This window comes from Prionailurus bengalensis, chromosome C2, assembly GCF_016509475.1.
Source record: "Prionailurus bengalensis isolate Pbe53 chromosome C2, Fcat_Pben_1.1_paternal_pri, whole genome shotgun sequence".
Classification (NCBI taxonomy): Eukaryota; Metazoa; Chordata; class Mammalia; order Carnivora; family Felidae; genus Prionailurus; species Prionailurus bengalensis.
This window is the reverse complement of record NC_057350.1, coordinates 148,365,447-148,388,509: the sequence shown is the minus strand read 5'-3', so window position 1 is coordinate 148,388,509 and position 23,063 is coordinate 148,365,447. Positions and strand designations below refer to the sequence as shown.

Below are 23,063 nucleotides of genomic sequence, written 5' to 3'. Positions count from 1 at the left end.
AAAAAATATCTCTAGACAAACACAAATAGAAACATAGTAAACCATACAGAATGCAGCAAAAGCAGATTTAAGAGGGAAGTTTACAGCAACAAACATCTACATTAAATAAAAAAAAAAAAAAAAAAAAGATCTCCAACAACCTGACTTTATACCTCAAGGAACTAGAAGAAGAATAAACTGTACCCAAAGTTAGCAGAAGAAAGGAAACAACAAAGATTAGAGCAGACATCAATGAAATAGAGACTAGAAAAACAAAAGATCAACTAAACTAAGAACTGGTGTTTTTGAAAAGATAAACAAAATTGATAACCTTTTAGCTAGACTAAGAAAAGAGACAAGACTCAGATAAAATCAGAAATGAAAGGGGAAATATTATAACCTAAACCACAAAGATACAAAGGATTATAAGAGACAACTATGAACAAACCCACACCAACAAACTGGACAACCTAGAAGAAATGAACTAATAATAAAAACATATAACCTACATCAACACTGAACCAGGAAGAAATAGAAAATCAAAACAGAACAATAATAAAGAAATTGAATCAGTAATCAAAAACCTCCCAAGAAAGAAAAGATGGCCTCAATGGCAAATTCCTCCAAACACTTAAAGAATAATTAATGCCAATCCTTAAACTCTTCCAAAAAACTGAAGAAGTGAGAACATGTCTAAACTCAATTTATGAGACAAGACTTACCCTGATAATTGAAGCCAGATGAAGGTACTACAAGGCGAAAAACAAAAAACAAAAAAAACAAAAAAAGCTATAGGTCAACATCCCTGATGAACATATATGCAAAAATCAAGAAAATACTAGCAAACCAACAGCACATTTCTTTAACACACCATGATCATAGAGCACAACCAACAGGTTATCCCTGGGAGTCAAGGATGGTTCAACATATGGAAATCAATAAATGTGATACACCAGATTAATAAAAATGAAGAATAAAAATCATGATCATGTCAACAGATGTAGAAAAGGCATTGGACAAAATTCAACATCCTTTCACAACAAAAACTTTCAACAGATTGGGTATAGAAGGAAGGTAATCTGAACATAATAAAGGTCATATATGACAAGCCCACAGCTAACATCAAACTCGATGGTAAAAGGTTGAAAGATTTTCCTCTAAGATTAAGAACAAGACAAAGGTGCCCACTCTCACCACTTCTATTCAACACAAAACTAAAGTCCTATCCAGAGCAATTAGGCAAGAAAAAGAAAAGGAATCCAAGTTGGGAAAGAAGTAAAATTGTTTGCAGAAGACACAATCTTATCTACAGAAAAAACCTAAAGACTCCACTAAATAACTGTAGAATAAAAAGGATTCAGTAAAGGTGCAGGTTACAAAATCATCATTCAAAACTCCGTTGCATTTCTACACACTGTGAAATATCTGAAAGAGAAATTAAGAAAACAAACCCACCATTTACAATAGTGTTAAAGTCAATAAAGTACTTAGGAATACATTTAACAAAGGTGTAAGACCTGACCAGCACACTGAAAATGGTGACAATGCAAGAGGCAAGCAAATGGAAAGATATCTCATATTCTTGAATTGAACCATTAACATTAAAGTGTCCACGTTACCCAATGCATTCTACAGATTCTATGCAATCCCTATAAAAATTCAATGGCATTTTTCACAGAAAAAAAAAATCTAAAAATGTGTATGGAACCACAAAAGGCTTTGAATATAGAAAGCGATCTTGACAAAGAATGTGGTATCACAAAGGTGAAGGGATCATACTTCCTGACTTCAAACTCTATTTAAAGCTATAGTATTCAAAACAGTATGGTACTGGCACAAAGAAATAGACCACTGGAACAGAATACAGAGCCAAGAAATAAACCCACACTATACATAATCTTTGACAAGGGTGCCAAGAACAAACAATGGGGAAAGGATAGTCTTTTTATTTAATGGTGTTGGGAAAGGTGGATATTACATGCAAAAGCATAAAATTGGACCTTTCTCTTACACCATACACACAAATTAACCTAAAATGTATTCTAGAGCGGGGCTCCTAGTTGGCTCAATCAGTTAAGCATCCAACTTTGGCTCAGGTCATGATTTCATGGTTCATGGGTTTGAGCCCCACATCGAGTTCTGTGCTGACAGCTGGAGCCTGGAGCCTGCTTCGGATTCTGTGTCTCCCTCTCCCTCTGCTCTCCCCTCCCCCCAGCCAGAATTCTGTCTCTCTCTCTCAAAGATAAATAAACGTTAAATGTATTTTTAATGTATTTTAATGTATTCTAGAGCTCTTTTGCTCAGGCCTGTGGCACAGGCAGGATGGGCGAGTTCAAGATCTTCATACTTCCAGGATGCTCCATGGCCACTGACAAGATCAGAAGTGGCATGATAAACAGTACAAGAAAGCCCATTTAATGGTCACAGCCCTGAAGGCCAACCCTTTAGGTGGTGTTTCTCATGCAAAAGGAACTGTGCTGGAAAAAGTTGGGGTTGAAGCCAAACAGCCAAATTCTCCCATCAGGAAGTGTGTCAGGGTCCAGCTGATCAAGAATGGCAAAAAATAAAAATAAAAAAAAAAAAATCACAGCCTTCGTACCCAATGATGGTTGTTTGGATTTTGTTAAGGAAAATGATGAGGTTCTGACTGCTGGATTTGATCACAAAGGTCATGATGTCAGTGACATTCCTGAAATTCGCTTTAACGTTGTCAAACAGCCAATGTCTCTCTTTTGCCTTTATACCAAACCAAGAAGGAAAGCCCAAGATCATCTATTTTGATGGTGAAAATATGACAATAATAAAATAAATCAAGTATTATAGACTGAAACGTGAGACCTGAAACCACAAAATTCTAGGAAAAAAGACACAGAAAATGTTCCTTGGCATTGCCCTTGGCAATTATTATTATTATTTTTTTCCTGGAGGGGACACCAAAACCAAAAGCAAAAGTAAAGAGACTATATCAAACCAAAAAGTTAGAAAAGGAAACAACGATATGAAAAGGCAACCTATGGAATGAGAGAAAATATGTGCAAAACATACTGAATAAGCAGTCAGTATCTAAAAATAAATAAGGAACCATAGCACGCAGTAAGAACAACAAAAACCTCCAAACAAACAAATCCGATTTTTAAAATGTTTTAATTTTGTTTTAATTTTGAGAGAGTATACGCATGGGGGAAGGGCAGAGAGCGAGGGAGACAGAGGATCTGAAGCAGTCTCTGTGTTGTCAGTACAGAGCCCCAGATGGGGCTTTAACTCACGAACCTGTGAGATCATGACCTGAGTCGAAGTCGACGCTTAACCAATCAGGCGCTGCCAAATCTGACTTTTCTTTTAATTTTTTAGTATTTATTTATTTTTGAGAGACAGAGAGAGAGACAGACAGAGCATGAGTGGGGGAGGGGTGGGGACAGAGGGAGACACAGAATCCGAAGCAGGCTACAGGCTCTGAGCTGTCAGCACAGAGCCCGATGTGGGACTCGAACCGACAAACCGTGAGATCATGACCCGTGCCGGAGTCAGATGCTTTATCGACGGAGCCACCCAGGAGCCCTGCCAAATCGGATTTTTAAATGGAGCTGAATTATCCCTAAGATAACATATGGTCAACAGATACATGAAAACATGCTCAACATCACTAGCCATCAGGGAAATGCAAATCAAAAATACAATGAGATATACTTCACACCTATCAGGATGGCTATCTATCATCAATAAGAGGTAACAAATGTTGTCAAGGGTGTTGAAAAAAACAAAATCTCAAACAGAGATGGTGGAAATATAAACTGTTATAGCTATTATGGAAAATGGTATGGAGGCTTTAAAATGGAACCACAATACAATCCAGCAATCCTATTTCTGGGTATATACCCTAAGGAATGAAATCAGTATCTGGAAGAGGTATCTGCACTCCCATGTTCATTGTAGCATTTTCATAACAGCAAAGATACGGAAATAACTTACGTGTCTTTCAATGGATGAATGGAAAAAGAAAACGTAAATATATATAATGGAATATTACTCAGCCACAACACAACAGGAAATCTTTCTATTTGATTTGTAACAACATGGATGAAACCGGAGGGTATTCTGCTATGAGGAAACAAGCTACACAAGGAAAAATACTGTGTACCACTTATAAGTGGACTCTTAAAAAAAAGTTTAACTCAGAATAGGATCGTGGTTGCCAGGGGATGTGGAAATGGGGAGAGGATGGTCAAAGGGTATAAACTGTCAGTCATAACATGAATAAATTATAAGGATTTAATGTACATCATGGTGACTATAGTTAACAATACTATATTGCATACTTGAAATTTGTTGAGTAGATCTTAAGAGCCCTCATCAAAACAAAAGTAACTACCTGAGGCAATGCATGTGTTAATTAAATTGTGTGCTAATCATTTCCCAATTTATGTCTATCAAATCATCAAGCAATATACTTTAAATATATACAACTTTGTCAATTATATGTCAATAGAACTGGAAAGAAGTATTATGAAAAAAATTAAGAAATCTAAAGATAAATCCAGAAGTTTTCATGTTTATCTTAACTGGAGGAAAAAGCCTCATACACAATCTCGATAAATTTCAAAATGTTAAGGATAACTACAAGTCTCCTAATTTTTACGTCCTATCTCTAGTCCTCTTCCTGCTTTCTGTACAGGCAGCCTTGCCTACCCCAAGATCCTCTCATGAATTCATTCTAACTCTCCCCAAAAGATGCTGGTCACAACTGGGTCTCTTCAACAAGTATTACCAGCATGCTCAACAACTTACCAATATTATCTCCCTGCCTACGTAGGTTTTTTTAAATTTGGGTTTAGTTTTACCTTGAATGTCACAAAGGCATTTCAAACTCAACATCCAATTAAACTCATGATCAGACTCTTCCTACCTACCTCGAAACGAATATATACACTATGTCTGCTTTTAGGGCGTTCTGCCATCTAAATTAAAGCCAAAAATTTAGATATAATCATTGATGATTCCTTCTCTTTCACATCCTATACACAAATCACAATCAAGTTGTCATACTACTTCTTATTAAAGATCTCTAAAATTTGTCTACTGTAACTGATATCACAAAAACACAAAGGATCATAAAAGACTGCTATGAAGAATCATACATCAACAAATCGGACAATTTGTCTACTCTTTTCCTACTGCAGTACTAGCACTCTGATCCAAGCTATCGCCTTAGGCTACAGCAGTAGTCTCCCAATTCATCTCCCTAGATCCATTTTTGCTCATCTCCTAATTCCCCAGTCTATATGTCTTAAGAACATCTTTTCAAAATGCAAATGCGATCATATTGCAACCCGCTGCTAAACTATTCAAAGGTTTCCTCTTCCAAAAAATTTTTAATAAATTTTAAGAAATTAAAGGGAAAGAAGCTCCACTTCTTAACATAATCAAAGCCACACACAGTAGCCCCCCTTATCTGTGGGGAACACGTTCTAAGACCCCCAGTGGATGTCTGAAACTGCAGATAGCAATGAACCCTAAATACATTTTTTCATATACATACCTATGATGATAATGTTTAATTTACAAATTAGGCACAGTTAGAGATTAACAATAACTAATGATAAAATAGAAGTATAATATACTGTAATAAAAGTTATGTGAACATGGTCTCTCTCTCAAAATATCTTATTGTACCATATTCATCCTCCCATGCTGATGTGAGATGATAAACTGCCTACGTGATGAGATGAAGCGAGATGAATGATGTAGGCACTGTGATGTAGTCACTGTTGACCTTCTGATGCAAGAATCATCTGCTTCAAGACTGCAGTTGACCACAGTTAACGGAAACCACGGAAAGCGAAACCACAGATTTGGGAGGAGGGGGTTTCACTACTGAATCCATCCTTCAGTTCTTCAGACTCATTTTGCTCCTTCCCAGGATCTTCAGACTACTACCAATTCCCTTTCCTTGGATGACTAATATCTCCCCTCTCTTGGCGTAAATAACTTATCCTCAAACCTTAGCACATTTCTAGGATACTGTTCTGAAAATGTTCCATGTACTTTTCTTCCTAATACTTACCACAGATGTAATTTCACATTAGCCCACCTGATTAATATTTACCTCACTAGATAAATACTCCCAATTAGGATGCTACTGTGTCTCCAACATCTAGAACAGCATGTAGTAGACAGCAGCCCTCATGTATTTGTTGAATGAATAACTGATTTCATAAATGTTTTCCAGTGGGTGTGAGATCACGACAGCTTCCCAGATAGCTACCTAATGCCAATTTTAAATGGTATCCCCAAATTAAAGACTAAGACTGATTTAACTGTATTTCCTGAGATGGAAACCTGAAGGCATAATCAAAAAGTTAAACAAGAGAGCTCATTAAAATTCTACTGAAAATCTAGTCAAGGTACCTAAAAACTAAACATAAACAGAAGTAGAATGTTTAGTCCCATTTTATCCCCAGGATCAAGTTACTCCTGGTATGTAAGACTCCCAGAACTCCCTTATGGATTCTCACATACCCATTCTCTTTGATTTTTCAGTTTACTTTCCTCCTGCCTGAATTGTCATTTATTTTTTACCCATTTTCTGGCTCAGTTTCCAACCCACCGGCATGAAGGTTCTTCTGAATGTCCTATGGCTTTCATCTCTTACCCCCTGGGAGTGAAACAACAGGACTACAAAAGGCAGTACATTTTTTTACAGTTTATTTATTTTGAGAGAGAGAGAGAAAGAGAGAGAGAGAGAGAGAGAGAGAGAGAGAGAGAGAGAGAGAGGGCGCACACGGGGAGGGGCAGAGAGAAAAGGAGAGAGAGAGAATCCCAAGCAGGCTCCTTGCTGACGGCACGGAGTGTGATGTACGGCTGGAACTTACAAACCCTTACAAACCGTGAGATCACGACCTGAGCTGAAACCAAGAGCTGGATGCTTAACCAACTGAACCACCCAGGAGCCCCAAGGCAATACACTCTCATTTTACAGGGCACTTTCAGTGTTAGAGCAGTCACTACTTTTTTTTTTTTTCAGACCTGTAACACAGTACCACATTCTCACTCCTCCCCCAGATGACACAGCACTCAACTAAACAACCCTGTGTGACAGCAAAACTAGGACTATAGAAATAATAAGTAAATAAAAAGTGGACATTCTATCCAAGAGTTCTTGTTGCTTGGTAATATTACCGACACAGGATTATCAAACATGATTTCTGCCAACAATGATAACTATGTGTTGACATTTCCATGATGACTCCGGAGGTTGAATACTTTTCATATATTTATTAGCCATTAAAAATTTCCTCTTGGGTAAAATGTATGTTGAAGTGCTTTAGACATTTTTTTTCTAAGTGATTTAAATAAGTTCCTTAAACTTTTTTTAATGTTTATTTTTGAGAGAGACAGAGCCTACGCAGGGGAGGAGCAGACAGAGACAGGGAGACAGAGAATCTGAAGCAGGCTCCAGGCTCTGAGCTGTCAGCACAGAGCCCAACATGGGGCTCGAACTCACGAGCTGTAAGATCATGACATGAGCTGAAGTCGGCCGCTCAACTGACTAAGCCACCCCGGTGCCCCTAAGTAAGTTCTTTATAAGCTATAAACTTCTTTTATTACATGGCTTCTCTTTTCACTCACAATGGTATTTAAAAGAATAAAAATTCTTGACATAAACCTAATTTGCCAACCTTCTGCTGCAGGGTTAGTGCTTTTCTCCTGGTTAAACAAGCCCTTCCCTACCCCAAAGTCATAAGGATATTGTTTTATTTTCTTCTTCATGACCATTTACAATTTCAACTTACTCATTTAAGTCCTTAATACACTTGGAATGGATTATTACACATGGTAAGAAATAGGGATTCAATTTTATTTTTACTTCCTCCTTACATATGATCATTCTCCCATCATTTATTAAAACAATGATCTTTTCTCCATTGTTCTACAGTTCCACTTCCATTATATTTTAAGCGTTTGTTAATGTGCACATCTGTTTTTGGATTCTATTTTGTTCAAGTGGCTTTTACGTCTTGCATCAGTAATATGCAACCTTGGGGCGCCTGGGTGGCTCAGTCAGTTAAGCATTCATCTTTGGCTCAGGTCATGATCTCATGGTTGGTGCGTTTGAGCCCCACGTCAGGCCCTGTGCAGACAGCTCAGAGCCGAGAGCATGCCTTGGATTCTGTCTTCCTCTCTCTCTGCACCCCCCGCTCAAAAATAAACATTAAAAACTGTTTTTAAAAAAATAACATGCAACCTTTATTACTGGAGCTTCAAATTATATCTTGATATCTGGTACAACTTTTTTACACTGTGTTTTTTATTTTGTCCTTTTACATTTCTACATAAATTTTAAAATAAGCTTGTCAATTCCATCAAAAAAAAAAAAAAACCCAAACAAACAAAAACACCCAAACACATGTGGCGTTTTGATTGGAAGTCCATAACTCCATATATCAATTTGGGAAGAATTAACATCTTTACAATACTGACTCATCAAATCCATAAATGTAGTTTATCTCCTTCATTTAAATCTTCTTTAATGTCTCTCCAGAAAATGTATAATTTCACCTTAGAGGTCTTGCAACATCTTTGCTTAGATTTATTCCCATCTTTAATGGTACCTTCAATTATTTTTTAAAACTTGTTTGACACTGACAGGAAATCTGATATTTTTACATCAACTTTATAACCAGAAACCTTGCAAATGCTTATTCTAAATTGACCATCTTTTCAGTCAGCAGAAAAATAGAATCATATTAATTACAAAGTAAACAAACTTAATTGAAATAGTTAAGATACACAATATGAAATTCCAAAATGGAATAATCTACTACATTTCAAACTATAAGGGCATGGAAACTTTATTCAAATTAAATCTTCATGAAAAATAAAAGACAAAAGTGTATTTTTCAATAGAAATGAAAACAAAGTTCTTGAGGCTACATATAGTTGCAGTGATGTTAACCAGTGAGGTTAACTATTTCATCTAATTTATTTCAGTATTTTGTTTTGGCTCACAAGATTGATACCTATGTATATTAGTCAAAATTTTTATAAACAGTAATCATCTTTTAAAAGTATTCCTTGTTGTGGGGCACCTGGGTGGCTCAGTTGGTTAAGCATCTGACTTCAGCTCAGGTCATGATCTCACGGTGCAGGAGTTCGAGCCCTGCATTGGGCTCTATGCTGACAGCTCAGAGCCTGAAGCCTGCTTCGAATTCTGTGTCTCCGTCTCTCTCTGCCCCTCCCCCACTTGTGCTCTGTCTGTCTCTGTCTCTTGCAAAAATAAACAAAAATTAAAAAAAAAGTTTTCCTTGTTATTAAAAATATTGTTTAATTAAATGATGCAGAAGTTTGTTTGGAGCCTAACAGGAAATAATTGTACTCCTCACTGTGTCTGTACTTACGCACATACATATAAATTATATTTATAAAAATTAAACCAGAAGCATGCAAATCTAACTTTATAAAATATCATGAACCCTATATTGCAGATTCAGTTGTTAATACAAGTATAGTCTGATTATTTTCTTTTATGTGAATTCCCAGAATCCCTCAGTTGGGAATATTAAAAACTCAATCCAAACTAAATAGACATTTTTCCAAAGACATACGAATGACAACAGGTACATGAAAAGGTGCTCATCACCGCACATCAAAACCACAATGAGATATCACCTCACCTGTTAGAATGGCTATTTTTAAAAAGACAAGAAATAAAACAAGTATTGGCGAGGATGTGGAGAAAAGGGCACCCTGGTGCACACTGTTAGTAGGAATGGTGCAGCCATTATGGAAAACTGTATGGAGGTTACTCAAAACACCAAAAGTAGAACTGCCACATAGGATCTGGCAATTCCACTTTTGGGTATTTATCTGAAGGAAACAAAATCACCATCTCAAAAAGATATCTGCACCCCCATGTTCACTGCAGCACAGCCAAGACATGGAGACAAACTAAGATTCCATCAATTAATGGATAAAGAAAATGCGGTGTGTACACACACACAAATATTATTCTTCAGTCACTAAAAAGAAGGAAATGCTGCCATTTGTGACAACAAGGATAGACCCTGAGGGGATCTGCTAGGTAAAATAAGATAAAGACAAATACTGTATGATTTCACTTACGTACATAAGAAATCTAAAATAAACCCCTCATAATTGCAGAACAAACTGATGGTTGCCAGAACTGGGGGACAAGAGGTGGGTGAAATGGGTGAAAAGTGGTCAAAAGGTACAAGCTTCCAGTTATATGTTAAGTCCTAGGATGTAATGCACAGCATGATAACTATAGTTAACAATACTGTACTGAGAATCTGAAAGTTGCTATTAGATCTTAAAACCCATCACAAGAAAAAAAATCTATAGGTGTGGTGATGGATGTTAAAACTAAATTTACTGTAGTACTCATTTTGCAGTATATACATATATCAAATCATTATGTTGTGCACCTAAAACTAATCTACTGTTCTATGTTAATTAATCTCAATTTCTTACAAAAAGAACCTAGGGGGGAAAAGTTAATAAATTAGGAGAACAAACCAACAACCCAATCCAAACAAATATAAAAAGCATCTGGACCAACAACACAACTACTCTGGATTCTATTATAGTAAATAACTGAAAAATGAATTTATCAGCTTTTAGTTTCACCTTCTTGAGTAATTTTAGCATGGTCCTTCTGAGGTCTTTGTTCCATCCACATAGAAACCCACCACAAGCATACATTTTACTCTCTCTTCTTCATGCAATCCTCTCAAACCTGAAATTCACTCCTGAAGAAGCTTCTGTAATATTCTATCCTCCCTTTTCCAGTCCATTTTCACTTGTGCTTTGAAAACGTCATGTTGGAACCTCTACTCTAGTTCACCTAAGATATTTTTCCTTAGTGATTTTTGTATACTTGGAGGTATCCCAGTCCATGGCACTTCACTCACGAGACTCAACTAATGTTTTAGTTAATTCTCCTTTTTGGCACACCAGTCATTGGAACACAGACTTACATTTTTGTTTTCTATTCCCTTCTTCATTAAACCCAAGCAACTGTGTGCACAAAAGCAGTCTTCAATCTCAGCATGTCCAATTTACATATTTAAAAAATGTTTAAGTAACTGGAGTGGGTGATAGAGACAAAACAAGAGGACCATAAAGTGGTAACTGTTGAAGCTGGGCTATATGTACTCAAGATTCATTATAGTATTAGCTCTACCTTTTTTTTTTTATTAGAGAGAGACAGAGAGACGGCGGGGGGGGGGGGGGGTAGTTGGGGAAGGAGGGAGAATCCTAAGCAGGCTCCACACTCAGAAAGGGGCCTGAGGCAGAGCTTGATCCAAGAACCCGGGGATCAGGACCTGAGCTGAAATCAAGAGTTGAACGCTCAACTGACTAAGCCACCCAGGTTCCCCAGCTCTAACTTCTGTGTATGTTTCAAATTTCCCATGAATGTGTATGTGTACATGTATGTACGTGTATAGTTTACATATACGCTGTCTTTGAATAGCCACACAATACATATATATGTAAACTTTATTATGGAAAATATCACACACAAACTTACTCTCATATACAAATTATAGCTTCCCCCAAGTAAAACTAGGTAAACTGACTGAGAAATGAATGTATTAAAGGTCAGGAGTCACCAAAATAAAGTGGAAATAAAAGAAACACAAGTGGTAAAATAACCTCTATCTTAAAATAGTCTGAGAACACTAATCAGATTTTAAATATATCCCATCTTTTATTAATATTGTCAAACAACTTTCAGTATTTTAACTTCAATAATTTATTTTGAAACAAGTGTGACAAAAGATGGCAATTATTAAATACAGATGATAGCTACATGAAGATCATTATGGGTCTACTTTTGGTTTGTGTAACATTTTCATGAAATTTTTTAAAAAATAATGAATGCTGGGGCGCCTGGGTGGCGCAGTCGGTTGGGCGTCCGACTTCGGCCAGGTCACGATCTCACGGTCCAAGAGTTCGAGCCCCGCGTCGGGCTCTGGGCTGATGGCTCGGAGCCTGGAGCCTGTTTCCGATTCTGTGTCTCCCTCTCTCTCTCTGCCCCTCCCCCGTTCATGCTCTGTCTCTCTCTGTCCCAAAATAAATAAACGTTGAAAAAAAAAATAATAATTAAAAAAAATAATAATAATAATGAATGCTTCCCCCAAATACTCTCAACCCAATCTCTAGAGCCACTCTGCAATTCCAGTGTGTGGAAAAATGACTTTATTAAGACAGACAAAATAATTCTCACATGGACATGTTTAATTTCTGAAAGAAGCATATCAGTAATTCCACTACTTGCCAGTAACAAGCAAACTGATAGTTTAAAAATGTGAGAAAAATGGGGCACCTGGGTGGCGCAGTCGGTTAAGCGTCCGACTTCAGCCAGGTCGTGATCTTGCGGTCCGTGAGTTCGAGCCCCGCGTCAGGCTCTGGGCTGACGGCTCAGAGCCTGGAGCCTGTTTCCGATTCTGTGTCTCCCTCTCTCTCTGCCCCTCCCCCGTTCATGCTCTGTCTCTCTCTGTCCCAAAAATAAATAAATGTTGAAAAAAAAAAATTTAAAAAAAAAAATAAAAATGTGAGAAAAAAATGGGGATGAAAGAGTACATGTGATTTTTAAATTGGTAAGGAAACAGCAATAGCCATATTTACAAATTAAAAGAGGTCTTAAGAGGGGTGCCTGGGTGGCTCAGTCAGTTAAGTGTCTGACTCTCGATTCTGGTTCAGGTCTTGCTCTCATAGTGAGATCAAGTCCTATGTTGGGCCCTGTCCTGACAGCATGGAGCCTACTTGAGATTCTCTCTCTGCCCCTCCCCTGCACACACACTCTTTCTCTCTCTAAATAAAAACATTAAACAACAATAACAAAAAAATAAAAGAGGGCTTACAAGACCCACCTTTACAAAGAAGCTAAGATACGTTAATTTTGTTTTCTTCTGCAATGTTTATTAGGTAAGACCTAAAGTGTCTTTTGGCTTTCTAAGACACTGCATTCTGTAACTGCTTTTCCCTGTATCTACAGGAAACAATGGAAAGTAAGAAAATAGGAATAAAGAACTTGATTCTGAAAGCCACACAGCTGTTTTGGTTTTTTTTTTTAATCCTTGCAAATCCTATAGTTTATTATTTCTTCATCACAACATACCTTTCAAAAATTAAGCAAAGCTTATGTCCTTGATTTAGGGAGAAGAGACTACCCCTTAAAGTAGCAGCATGAGATTAAATGATGGAATCCTATTTATGGAAAAAAGGTTCTATCTCTTGGGTTCTAGTAGAGATAGTACAATTCTGTATTCAAAACATTACAGCTTAAGTAGAAGTTTACAAGCTGGTTTAAGGCTTATCCAGCATATATGGTATTGTTTCTTTATGAAAACAAACACTAAATTCCACCCCATTTGCAAACTAGGACTACCTTTATGAACAAGGAGAAAAGGACACTAGCAGCTGCCTCTATGAATTTGGTCGGAGATGTAACCACTTGTACATTTGGTTTTGGATTTGCTTCATCTAATATAAAATACCTAATGTACACTCAAAACATAACAACAACAAAATCTCGTGATTATGTGCTGAAGCAAAATATCACAATATACCCTCAATCTTAAAGGTTAAATAAAAAATTATGCCTCAGCCTTAAAATTAACCTATGGCTTTTCTACCTTCAAAAAGAAACCTCTGAGGTGGGAAAGGGTTTTATATGTCTAATTAACTTTCCAGTTCTCTAGAAAAATATGGCAGTGTGTCAGGTAAAAAAAAATTAACATAATTGGAAAATGCCTAAGAATGAATTAAGTAGAAGAATAGTATATAGTTATCCTTAATGCTATAACTAACCTAAAGGCACCTAATACTTCTGGGACTAGCTTTTGAAACATAATATATGGCCCATGTAGAATTTGAACTGGAAAAGGTAAGAAATAAAAGTTTCACTTAATTCATAGCAGGAAGTAAATGACAGACAAACTTCTCACCCAAGAGCTAAAGTAAAGGTGACACTGAAAGTAAAACACAAGTTTCCCAAGGGCCAGTTCTGTCATTCTTTTCCCTAAACTAGGTTACATCTCTAAAACTATTTACCAAATGCATACAAATAATTAAATCTTTCACTGAAGTTTGCTATTTGACATTTCTGAAGAAGAGAGGAAGGGAGGTGAGGGCAGGTGATGTTAATCCTTCATAACGCTGACATTAAGCTGATGGTCTCAAATAAGTGCCCGCTATATCCTTTTCTTACACAGATACAAGATTAATACAGTGTTAGATAAACACAGTAAAAATGCTAGCAATTTAGAAATCAGGATTTATAGAATAGATTCAAACTAGAAGCAACCAGTGGTGCCTGGGTGTCTCAGTCGGCAAAGCGTCCAACTTTGACGTCACGACCTCATAGTTCGTGGGTTTGAGCCCTGCGTCGGGCTCTATGCTGACAGCTCAGGGCCTGGCGCCTGCTTCAGATTCTGTGTCTCCCTCTCTCTCTGCCCCTCCCCCACTCACCCTCTATCTCTCTCAAAAATAAATACACATTAAAAAAAATTTTACAAACCAGAAGTAACCAGTATAAATACAGAGGCAAAGAGTGACAAACATGTTCCACATTCCAAAATCATTCAGTCCACAAATATAATTTTAAGACAACGCAAGCCTAGTTTAGCTTAGCCTTTGCAAATAAAATCTAAGAAACAAAAGAATCAGAAACAGAAAGGAGGAAAGAAACAAAGGAGAGGCAAGCAGCTTTGATCAACGAAGGTGCTGAAGAACAAACACAAGTAGCGATGAGGGGAGGAGAGGAGGGAGGTAGAGCAGAAAGAAAGGGAAGTCGTGGAGCTCTATGCCAAGTGATCAACCACATCTCAACACAGCCCCCTTAAGACCTGAGGCACCCTAGTGTTTTAACATGCCTTGAGATGAGAAACCAGATTAAACTTACGTTTCTATCAAAAATAAGGATACATGGACTCTAAGTGAGCGCTCAGAGTTGTCCTCTATGGACAGAGAGCATGTCTTTCAAAAAACTTCCCTCAAACTCTCGCCTGTCAATATATTAGAATAGTATGCGCCTCTAAGGGTGACTAGTACGGTTTTCATTTTTGAAAGATACGAATCTTTTTTTTTTTTTTTTAATTCTTGAGCAACAAGTATGCACCAGGTTTCTGTCAGGCGCTAGGAACAGAGCACTGAAAAGGACAGGCAAAGTCACAGCTCTCCTGAAGTTTAAGTGCAATAAACACAAACCAAGTAATTATAGACTGAAAAAGAGCTTTGGAAGAAATTAAAGGAATGAAATAAAAGAGTGAAATGGGAAGAAGGGAAGGAGGGGGGAAGGGGAAAGACTGCTTTAAGAAAGGTGTGAATGGAGTCTTACAATATTTCTGAGACCTTTAAGAATGGGAGTAACCAATCATTCTAAAAGGGGAAAGAGCTGTCCCTACATAGAGAAAGTAGCAAGGGCAAAGACCTCAAGGTGGGAGCTTTTAGCATGTTTAAAAAGAAAGAGAAAGGTGTTCAAGAAGGGGAGTGGCCCTATTTATCTATCATTATTTTTAAAAACTGTTAACAACTGCTAGGTACTATATAAGAATCGCTTTCATTTAATCCCCACACACAAAAATAAAATCTCTGAGGCAGAATACAATACTATGTCCAATTTAAAGATGATGAGAGACTAAGGTACAAAGATGTCAAATATCTTACCCAAAGTCATACAGCCATTAGTGGTCAAACTGGGGTTTGAACTAGGCAGCTTTGACTCTGGTGGGCATAGTGAATCTTATTAAGCGAATTTCAAACAGTTCCCTGTGCTTCAGGGATTCCAAAGAGCCCCCTCTGGAACTACATTTCTGATATGAGTCAGGTATAAACGTTGAAGGGAGTAGGATACACGCTTATGAAGAGAAAAGATCACTATCCTATTTAATATACATTTACCTGTTTATATATTAGATTCTTGTGTAAACCTGCATTTGAAGAAAGGGTTCAAAAGCTAAAACACGTGTTTGAAAACCACTGGTGTATGTTTAAAATTATTGAAGCAAAAAAACCCATCAGCACAGTTCTCTTTTTTTCTTTTAAAGAAAAAAAAAAGTTTAACATTTATTCATTTTTGAGAGACAGAGCACAAGCAGGGGAGGGGAAGAGAGGGAGACAGAATTTGAAGCAGGCTCCAGGCTCTAAGCTGTCAGCACAGAGCGTGACGTGGGGCTCAAACTCATGAGCTACGAGATCATGACCTGAGCTGAAGTCAGACACTTAACAGACTAAGCCACCCAGGTGCTCCAGCACAGTTCTCTTAAGATGTGTTAAGATGTAACTTTGAACCCTGAAGTTTATGGCCTTTCCTGAGTTACTCTGGAAACAGAAGGACAGAGAAGTCCAATATTATCACTGATTATATATCATTTTAGACTAAAACTCTTTGGTACATATTACCTTTTAAACAATCACAGCCAGAATACCCACTACGTTGAATGTTACAATCATTCTGCCAGAGAGAGAACTTTGGAAGACGGAACACAACAAGTTCTCATCTGGGAAGAAATACATTATCACTTACACTCTTATTTCATTGACCAGTTCTTCTCACTTCCAGTTCATGGCCCCACACCTGTGCTCAGAAGAGAGGGGGAGACTGGCTATTGGTGAATTGCACTGATGACTATCATATATGTTGCGCTGTTTTGTAAATGAAGCAAAATTAATTACTGATGTATGATAGATATGATCTTCTTTATGCCACACATAACTTAAAGGTTATGTGTGTATGTATATGTATGCAAACATTTCAAAGACTGTATATGCTTCAAAGAAATCCTAGGAGGCTACATAACAAGTTGTCAATAGATTGTACCTCATTCTTTGACTATTTTTTTTAGTGTTTACTTTTGAAAGAGAGCACGTGTACAAGCAGGGAAGGGACAGAGGGAGACAGAGAATCTAATGCAGGCTCCATGCTGTCAGTGCAAAGCCCGACGTGGGGCTTGAACCCACAAACCATGACATCGTGACCTGAACTGAAGTCAGATGCTCAACCAACTAAGCCACCCAGCAGCCCCCCCCCAACTTTGACTTTTTTTTTTTAAACAATGAGCAATATTAAAAAAGGAAAAAAAAAAAGCCTAGACCAAAAAAAAAAAAAATCGTAGCCAGGAAACTTTATTAAGTACTGCTTGACCAATAAATAACCATCACCACCACCTTATTACCATCACACACAATGCTTTTACCAAGGCTTTCAACAAATATTACTTTCACAAAGGAGATACAACGCAAGAGGTCCCCATCTTTGCCTCAAGGTTCTCCCCTTCTTGGCACCTTTCTTATGCTTCATATATTAAACCAGTTCAACCACTGTGTGTCTCCAGATAACCACACTCTTTTGAGTAAATTATAATTTCTAGTCTTTACTCCCTCAAGGTTTATTTCCCATCTTATAAAGGCGTATGTAAGCATGGGTAACACATAATTTTCCAAAAGACTTGCAATCCCTCCTTCCTCTTCCTTCCACTATCAACACAGGCTTTATTTTCCCCAATCTTTCCTCCCTTATACACCAGCTTGCCACACAAATGTTAAACAACTACTCTGAGACAATATCTAATGATAACATGAAAATAATGTCTGCTAAAATCTGCATATTCAATGTATCAAAAAAAGTGAGAAAAGATGGGAAAATATTTCTTCTCACAGCTTTTTCCTTCATGGTTTTTAAAAAAAAATTTTTTTTTTTTTAACGTTTATTCATTTTCGAGAGACAGAGAGAGAGCATGAGCGGGGAAAGGGCAGAGGGAGGGAGACCCAGAATCTGAAGCAGGCTCCAGGCTCTGAGCTGTCAGCACAGAGCCCGACATGGGGCTTGAACTCACCAACTGCGAGATCATGACCTGAGCCGAAGTCGGACGCTCAACCGACAGAGCCACCCAGGCGCCCCTCCCTTCATGGTTTTTAAAATGTTTACAAGGTATAAAACAGAAACTTTGGAATTTCTATTTGATCTAAAACAGCTACTTTACTTTTATAATATACACACTGTATAATAAATTAAAAACTTATAAGATACCTCATAAGCTCTCATTAGAAAGAATGCAAGACAGAGACAAACATGCTAATAAGTTAATTCTATTGTTTCTATTGCCCATTACTGCAACATCTCTCATGACATATACAACTTCATTATAACCATAATCATCTATCAGTATTTTGACTTGAACTACTAATGAGATTTAAAGTTTAACAATTTGTTTTGAATTTCTTCCTCTTTCCCCTGTTATCAAGTATTTTCTAATTTCACAGGAATTTCAAGTACAGTTGTTTCTCATCCTTTATTGAATTAAAAAAAAATCACACTTTACTCTTGTTACTAACAAGTGAGAAAATTATTCATTTACTCATTTCAGAAATGAAGTCTATATAAGACTTATTTTGGCCATCTTAAGAAGCCATTCTCCCTCTTTCTGAAGGAAAAAAAAGTGCCAAAAATCTGTAAAAGTGGCTTATTTGTAGCTCCTTTTGGCTTTCACTCTTAGTGTAATACAGTATTTGAATAATTTTCTACCCTAAGTGAAGCAATGGAAACTCACCTTCTCCATTATATATTTTTAAGACTTAACTATTTCAATGTGTCTCTTTTCTTCCTAGCATTAGCCTAGGTCTTCCATAAGAGAAACACTTTTCCTGTTTCTTCAACCACTATAGCAAAAACTGCAATATGAAAACAAGAAGAAAAAGCACTCTTTTAGAGAAGGTTACCGTTTTTATGGAAAAGACCAATTTTTCTAACTTTAGAATGCTACACTGCTTCCTAAAGAATGCTGTTTAACCACTATCAGCTCTATTAAAATAATAAAATCTGTGCTAACTATGTAAAGGGTTGGCTCTGTCCTAAGGGTGACCATCTGAATACGAAAATTCCAAATGAGACATAATTCACCAAAGCATCACAAGGTTTTTATTGTAATTTCTATCCCTGAAACTGACCTCTGTTCATTTTTCTCTGATTTAATAGTAACTTTTCTACTCTACGTCACGCTTTAGAATTAGTAAGATAGTCTTTATAATTTTTTCAACTTGCCCTCACAAATAACTCAGGATATATATTAGTCATTAAAGATAAATTAGCTATGTTTGATTTCTATAGATTATGATCCAGCCAATAAACTTCTAAGAACTAAAACTGTCAGAAAGGATCATGGAGTTGTCTCAGTAACACGTATCCTACTTGTTCTCTTAGAGAAAGCACAGTATTCCAAGACCAACATTGTGAACTGTACCTTCATTTTGGAACCCTAGATTTTCACACCTCAGGGCAACATACAGGACAAGTGAGTGATATATCTTTTTTTTGTAAATGGGAAATGGATGACTGTACAATAAGATATGGGGGTGGGGAAATCAGTGTGATGCTTAAACCTCAGTTTTAAGTAAAGAAGCTGAGAATCTGAAAATTCTCTTGCAAGTATCACATGCCTCTAAATCCCTTGGATGAAAAAAAATCAAGAACCATACAAAGACATTTTCTTAGTTACAACGCTCCAAATATTGATGTCAAAGCTTGGTCTACACTGTTCTCTTTTCAATATTACCTCTTCTCTTTTTCTTGTCTATTTCCTGAACTTTGACTACGATGTAGGATTCCCAAGTACACAATTCCTTTTTCTAAATTCTAAATCCATACATTGAACATCCTACTTGAGTATCTACTTAGAAATCTGTCTCCACAGATATGATACTCAACATACCTACAACTGAACTCATTATTTACTCTACCCTCTACTCTTAAAGTAGCTCTCTATCTTAGTTAAAATGTTACCATTATCACTGGTATCTGGGAATCATAAAATCCTCATTCCCTATCCTTAGCTCTTAAATTCCCCTAATTAAAGCCCTCTTCATATTTTATCTGGATCATCATTTCACCTGCCTCCTGACTTCCTAGCTTCCTGTATTTCCTTCTGATGGGAAATCCATTCTCCACACAACAGAAAAGTTTCTCTCTAAAATGATTATACCAATCCTTCAACTGTTTCCCCAAGTCTACAGGATGAAGTCCTAATGTTTTTAAGACTCCCTTCCCTATCCTTACCCTGAAATGGCTCTTCCTACTTCTTTCTCACCTTACATACCTCAACTTCTGGTTCTATGCTAAACCATACTGTTTGTGATTTTTCATACTTCCATACCTTTGCACAAGATGTTCTTGTCACCTGAAGAGCAAATCCTCCTTTAGTATCCTCCCACACCTATCTTTCAAGACCTAACTCAAAAGACATCTCCTCCTAAGCCTTAACTATCCTTTTCAGATAAGGGTTGGCACTTCCTCCCTTTATACGTTTATATTGCACTTTTTATTTTACCTTTTTCAACACAACATACTAAACAGCATTAATTTACTTAGTAGGTTCCATCATAAATAATAATATCAAAACACAAACAGCGAACATTTTAATGAGTGATTATGAATTATATACTGTCCTATATACCTTTATGTGTATTAGTTTATTTAACCTTCATGACAACTTATTGATATGGGAATTATTGTCATACCTAATTCACAGATGAGAAGACAAATGCAGAGGTTAATTTGTTCAAGGTCACTCAACTAATAAATAGCAAAGTCCACAGTCTTTCTCACTTGATTTGGTGTCTAGTCAAAGATAAATGAATTGATCTTCCTACCTCAGCACCAAGCACAGTGCCTGGCATATAGTAAGTTCAATAAATGTTTGTTAAAGTGTCTGAGCATTTCATATACGATCCAATTTAAAAAATTTTTCCACAAATGTCCCAAGTAAAGTGATTTAGTGCCAGTATGAGGCTGAGCTGTATAAAATGTTTTAACTCTCACTCTAAGGTAAACTATTCTTTCCATAAAAATACACTATTCAGGTAGAAGGTAATAAAAATGGTGTGACTGACTTAATTAAATTTTCATGTGTTAACAGTTCCATATAGCTCAGTCAATGCATTTGGGTCCGTTTTTCTGTTCTGGTCTCTGTATCAATCCTCTAGATCACTCACAAAACTATCCAGTACTGTATACAGAAATGAAAAACATCTGCTGCAGCCAGCCAAAAGAATTTGTTCCACTTACTCTTTTTTAACTTCCATAATTACCAATCTCAGTCCTATTCTAACAACTCTCCACATCATGTTTTTCATTATATCCTAGCCATGGGGGCCTTATTTTTGCCCCTTCAACATGCCAAATTGTTCCTGCTTGGAGGAATGCTCTTAATTTAGATCTTCACAGAGCTATGTAACTCCTCGTCATTTTGATCTTAGCATAAATATCACCTCATAAAGGCCTCTTCACTTCCAGATGTATAGTGGTATATCTATAGATACATCCCAGAACTAGTTACCATATTATTTTTTTCATAGCCTTTATCACGACTGAAATTATCTAGATCTTTGTTTATACATTCACCTGCCAGAAAATAGGTTCCATTACAACAGAGACCCCTGTATACATTCCTAACCCTTGACACTTTGACCGGCACAGTTCTCACACAATAAATATTTGTTAAAATGACTTGAATACTGAATATACCATTAGTACTAAAAGCCTATGCAATCAAAGCCTATTAAAAAAAGTATAGACATAAAAATTCAAGAGTAGACAAAAACACACCAAAATGTACATCATAAGGGCCTATACATTTAAAAACTAAATCTAACTTCATTTCCCAACAATGAAAGCCAAATAGAAGCACCTGGCTGGGTCGGTTGGTGGCACACACAACTCTTGATCTTGGGGTTATAAATTTGAGCCCCACGCTGGGTGTAGAAATTACTTAAAAATAAATCTTAAAAAAAAAAAAAAGCCAAATCAGAGAGAGATGAGTGACATAGGTCTCAACAGAAAGGATAAAAATGCCATTTCCTCAATCAGATTATATTTTGACTGAAAGTATAATAATATGACAGTATTTTTAAACTAAAATAAGGGTAGCTGGCTGGCTTGTATGGTTGGTAGAGCACACAGTTCTTGATCTCATAGTTTTGAGTTCAACTCACATTGAACACAGAGCAGGGCTTATTTAAAAAAAAAACAAAACCTATGGTCTTTAGCTATGATACTAAATTCTATTTGTTAAAAACTAAAATAGAATACAGATATCAAAACACAGTGACTCTAACATGAAGTTTAATTTAAAAAAAATTTTTTTAACATTTATTTATTTTTGAGAGAAAGAGAGCACAAGGGGGATAAGGACAGAGAGAGAGGGAGACACAGAATCCGAAGCAGGCTCCAGGCTCTGAGCTGTCAGCACAGAGCCCAACGCGGGGCTCAAACTCACAAACCGTGAGATCATGACCTGAGCAAAGTCAGACGGTCAACCAGCTGAGCCACCCAGGTGCCCCTAAAGTTTGATTTTGCAATCAAGCTATTTTTAACTCTTTACAGGTTTTTAAGGCTAGGTACCACCTCAAGAATAAGAGCAACAAGATTAGAAATAGGAGAGGCAGGACACAGTAAGTTAACAGGTGACAAAGAGATATTTGCAGCCACAGAGTTTCAGATTTTGACATTCCTAAACATCTTGCCAAGTTTACATTTCCCCAACAAAACTGGTATTATAAGTGAGAACAAGCATTTCTGATGCTTGTTCCACTCAAAACAAAACAAAACAAAACAAAAATCAGATTTACTGAAGCAAGTATTTCTTCTTCATCATTCTTACAACCACGTCTGGGATGGTTTGGAACACAGAAGCAAAGAGGGCAGTTATTATGATTTATTTCTGCAACCAAAAATGTCAAAAACAGCAATGAAGAAATGAAGAGAACCAACAGACATATCAAACACAGTTTCAGGGTGTTCATTACAGGTAAGCACTCAATATGAAGTAATTAGCTGCTGACTTTACGGTTGGTCATTTCTGAAAAGCTAGCAAAACTACAGACTGGCCTTGAAAAAAAACCTCATAGAAAACAGAGGGGAGGCAGGTATTTAAATTTTTCTGGGTGCGGGATTCTGAGAATCTCATGAAAATATGGAATCTCTCACCAGAAGAACGTGCATAAAAATTTTGCAGAATTTTTAATTTATTTTTAGAGGACCCCCAACATATAAGTCTTTTAGAAAGGCA

At 36.9% G+C, this 23,063-nt stretch overlaps 1 protein-coding gene and 1 pseudogene across 1 annotated transcript in view; one reads left to right on the top strand and one right to left on the bottom strand.

Annotated features, from left to right (window-relative positions):
* Nucleotides 1–23,063, bottom strand: part of STT3B (STT3 oligosaccharyltransferase complex catalytic subunit B) — a 108,277-nt gene that overhangs the window by 61,768 nt on the left and 23,446 nt on the right. The window lies entirely within an intron of this gene.
* LOC122492237 lies at nt 1,675–2,860 on the top strand (annotated as a pseudogene).